Source organism: Thalassophryne amazonica, chromosome 4 (genome assembly GCF_902500255.1).
Source record: "Thalassophryne amazonica chromosome 4, fThaAma1.1, whole genome shotgun sequence".
Lineage (NCBI taxonomy): Eukaryota > Metazoa > Chordata > Actinopteri > Batrachoidiformes > Batrachoididae > Thalassophryne > Thalassophryne amazonica.
In genome coordinates this window covers 24,440,605-24,445,556 of record NC_047106.1, presented here as the reverse complement: position 1 = coordinate 24,445,556, position 4,952 = coordinate 24,440,605, and positions in this window count along the sequence as shown.

Here is a 4,952-nt window from a genome sequence, read left to right as displayed (position 1 = left end):
AATTGGCAAAGCTTCTGGGGAAAACCTGGCCTTGTTAGGAGAGACGGGCATCCATCCCACTTTGGATGGAGCAGCTCTCATTTCTAGAAATCTGGCCAATTTTCTTAAATCCTCCAAACCGTGACTATCCAGGGTTGGGACCAGGAAGCAATCTTAAACACCTCTCTGCAGCTTCTCTCCCCCAGCCATCCCCTCATTACCCCATCCCAGTAGAGACGGTGCCTGCTCCCAGACCACCAATAACCAGCAAAAATCTATTTAAGCATAAAAATTCAAAAAGAAAAAATAATATAGCACCTTCAACTGCACCACAGACTAAAACAGTTAAATGTGGTCTATTAAACATTAGATCTCTCTCTTCTAAGTCCCTGTTAGTAAATGATATAATAATTGATCAACATATTGATTTATTCTGCCTTACAGAAACCTGGTTACAGCAGGATGAATATGTTAGTTTAAATGAGTCAACACCCCCGAGTCACACTAACTGTCAGAATGCTCGTAGCACGGGCCGAGGTGGAGGATTAGCAGCAATCTTCCACTCCAGCTTATTAATTAATCAAAACCTCAGACACAGCTGTAATTCATTTGAAAGCTTGACTCTTAGTCTTGTCCATCCAAATTGGAAGTCCCAAAAACCACTTTAATTTGTTATCTATCGTCCACCTGGTCGTTACTGTGAGTTTCTCTGTGAATTTTCGGACCTTTTATCTGACTTAGTGCTTAGCTCAGATAATTATAGTGGACGATTTTAACATCCACACAGATGCTGAGAATGACAGCCTCAACACTGCATTTAATCTATTGTTAGACTCGATTGGCTTTGCTCAAAATGTAAATGAGTCCACCCACCACTTTAATCATACCTTAGATCTTGTTCTGACTTATGGTATGGAAATTGAAGACTTAACAGTATTCCCTGAAAACTCCCTTCTGTCTGATCATTTCTTAATAACATTTACTCTGATGGACTACCCAGCAGTGGGGAATAAGTTTCATTACAGTAGAAGTCTTTCAGAAAGCACTGTAACTAGGTTTAAGGATATGATTCCTTCTTTATGTTCTCCAATGCCATATACCAACACAGGGCAGAGTAGCTACCTAAACTCTGTGAGTGAGATAGATTATCTCGTCAATAGTTTTATATCCTCTTTGAGGACAACTTTGGATGCTGTAGCTCCTCTGAAAAAGAGAACCTTAAATCAGAAGTGCCTGACTCCGTGGTATAACTCACAAGCTCGCAGCTTAAAGCAGATAACCCGTAAGTTGGAGAGGAAATGGCGTCTCACTAATTTAGAAGATCTTCAGTTAGCCTGGAAAAAGAGTCTGTGGCTCTATAAAAAAAGCCCTCCGTAAAGCTAGGACATCTTACTACTCATCACTAATTGAAGAAAATAAGAACAACCCCAGGTTTCTTTTCAGCACTGTAGCCAGGCTGACAAAGAGTCAGAGCTCTATTGAGCCGAGTATTCCTTTAACTTTAACTAGTAATGACTTCATGACTTTCTTTGCTAATAAAATTTTAACTATTAGAGAAAAAATTACTCATAACCATCCCAAAGACATATCGTTCTCTTTGGCTGCTTTCAGTGATGCCGGTATTTGGTTAGACTCTTTCTCTCCGATTGTTCTGTCTGAGTTATTTTCATTAGTTACTTCCTCCAAACCATCAACATGTCTATTAGACCCCATTTGTACCAGGCTGCTCAAGGAAGCCCTATCATTAATTAATGCTTCGGTCTTAAATATGATCAATCTATCTTTATTAGTTGGCTATGTACCACAGGCTTTTAAGGTGGCAGTAATTAAACCATTACTTAAAAAGCCATCACTTGACCCAGCTATCTTAGCTAATTATAGGCCAATCTCCAACCTTCCTTTTCTCTCAAAAATTCTTGAAAGGGTAGTTGTAAAACAGCTAACTGATCATCTGCAGAAGAATGGTCTATTTGAAGAGTTTCAGTCAGGGTTTAGAATTCATCATAGTACAGAAACAGCATTAGTGAAGGTTACAAATGATCTTCTTATGGCCTCAGACAGTGGACTCATCTCTGTGCTTGTTCTGTTAGACCTCAGTGCTGCTTTTGATACTGCTGACCATAAAGTTTTATTACAGAGATTAGAGCATGCCATAGGTATTAAAGGCACTGCGCTGCGGTGGTATATAATAGATTACAGTTTGTTCATGTAAATGGGGAATCTTCTTCACAGACTAAGGTTAATTATGGAGTTCCACAAGGTTCTGTGCTAGGACCAATTTTATTCACTTTATACATGCTTCCCTTAGGCAGTATTATTAGACAGCATTGCTTAAATTTTCATTGTTACGCAGATGATACTCAGCTTTTATCTATCCATGAAGCCAGAGGACACACATCAATTAGCTAAACTGCAGGATTGTCTTACAGACATAAAGACATGGATGACCTCTAATTTCCTGCTTTTAAACTCAGATAAAACTGAAGTTATTGTACTTGGCCCCACAAATCTTAGAAACATGGTGTCTAACCAGATCCTTACTCTAGATGGCATTACCCTGACCTCTAGTAATACTGTGAGAAATCTTGGAGTAATTTTTGATCAGGATATGTTATTCAATGCGCATATTAAACAAATACGTAGGCCTGCTTTTTTGCATTTTCGCAATATCTCTAAACTTAGAAAGGTCTCGTCTCAGAGTGATGCTGAAAAACTAATTCATGCATTTATTTCCTCTAGGCGGGACTATTGTAATTCATTATTATCAGGTTGTCCTAAAAGTTCCCTGAAAAGCCTTCAGTTAATTCAAAATGCTGCATCTAGAGTACTGACGGGGACTAGAAGGAGAGAGCATATTTCACCCATATTGGCCTCTCTTCATTGGCTTCCTGTTAATTCTAGAATAGAATTTAAAATTCTTCTTCTTACTTATAAGGTTTTGAATAATCAGGTCCCATCTTATCTTAGGGACCTCATTGTACCATATCACCCCAACAGAGCGCTTCGCTCTCAGACTGCAGGCTTACTTGTAGTTCCTAGGGTTTTTAAGAGTAGAATGGGAGCCAGAGCCTTCAGCTTTCAGGCTCCTCTACTGTGGAACCAGCTCCCAATTCAGATCAGGGAGACAGACACCCTCTCTACTTTTAAGATTAGGCTTAAAACTTTCCTTTTTGCTAAAGCTTATAGTTAGGGCTGGATCAGGTGACCCTGAACCATCCCTTAGTTATGCTGCTATAGACTTAGACTGCTGGGGGGTTCCCATGATGCACTGAGTGTTTCTTTCTCTTTTTGCTCTGTATGCACCACTCTGCATTTAATCATTAGTGATTGATCTCTGCTCCCCTCCACAGCATGTCTTTTTCCTGGTTCTCTCACTCAGCCCCAACCAGTCCCAGCAGAAGACTGCCCCTCCCTGAGCCTGGTTCTGCTGGAGGTTTCTTCCTGTTAAAAGGGAGTTTTTCCTTCCCACTGTCGCCAAGTGCTTTCTCACAGGGGGTCGTTTTGACCGTTGGGGTTTTTCTGTAATTATTGTATGGCTTTGCCTTACAATATAAAGCACCTTGGGGCAACTGTTTGTTCTGATTTGGCGCTATATAAATAAAATTGATTTGATTTGATATTGTGTTTAGAATTTTAATGGGAAAAATGTATTTGATCCATTTTAGAATAAGGCTGTAACATAACAAAATGTGGAAAAAATGAAGCGCTGTAAATACTTTTCGGATGCAAAATACAACCCCTGGCAAAAATTATGGGATCACCGGCCTCGGAGGATGTTCATTCAGTTGTTTAATTTTGTAGAAAAAAAGCAGATCACAGACATGACACAAAACTAAAGTCATTTCAAATGGCAACTTTCTGGCTTTAAGAAACACTATAAGAAATCAAGAAAAAAGATTGTGGCAGTCAGTAACGGTTACTTTTTTAGACCAAGCAGAGGAAAAAAATATGCAATCACTCAATTCTGAGGAAACAATTATGGAATCACCCTGTAAATTTTCATCCCCAAAACTAACACCTGCATCATATCAGATCTGCTCGTTAGTCTGCATCTAAAAAGGAGTGAACACACCTTGGAGAGCTGTTGCACCAAGTGGACTGACATGAATCATGGCTCCAACATGAGAGATGTCAATTAAAACAAAGGAGAGGATTATCAAACTCTTAAAAGAGAGTAAATCATCACGCAATGTTGCAAAAGATGTTGGTTGTTCACAGTCAGCTGTGTCTAAACTGATGACCAAATACAAACAACATGGGAAGGTTGTTAAAGGCAAACATACTGGTAGACCAAGGAAGACATCAAAGCGTCAAGACAGAAAACCTAAAGCAATATGTCTCAAAAATAGAAAAATGTACAACAAAACAAATGAGAAACGAATGGGAGGAAACTGGAGTCAACGTCTGTGACCGAACTGTAAGAAACCGCCTAAAGGAAATGGGATTTACATACAGAAAAGCTAAACGAAAGGCATCATTAACACCTAAACAGAAGAAAACAAGGTTACAATGGGCTAAGGAAAAGCAATTGTGGACTTTGGATGACTGGATGAAAGTCATATTCAGTGATGAATCTCGAATCTGCATTGGGCAAGGTGATGATGCTGGAACTTTTGTTTGGTGCCTTTCCAATGAGATTTATAAAGATGACTGCCTGAAGAGAACATGTAAATTTCCAGTCATTGATGATATGGGGCTGCATGTCAGGTAAAGGCACTGGGGAGATGGCTGTCATTACATCATCAATAAATGCACAGGTTTATGTTGATATTTTGGACAATTGAAAGGATGTTTGGGGATGATGAAATCATTTTTCAAGATGATAATGCATCTTGCCATAGAGCAAAAACTGCAAAAACATTCCTTGCAAAAAGACACATAGGGTCAATGTCATGGCACAGGGTCGATGTCAATGAGCAGATCTGATTTGATGCAGGTGTTAATTTGGGGGATGAAAATTTACAGGGTGATTC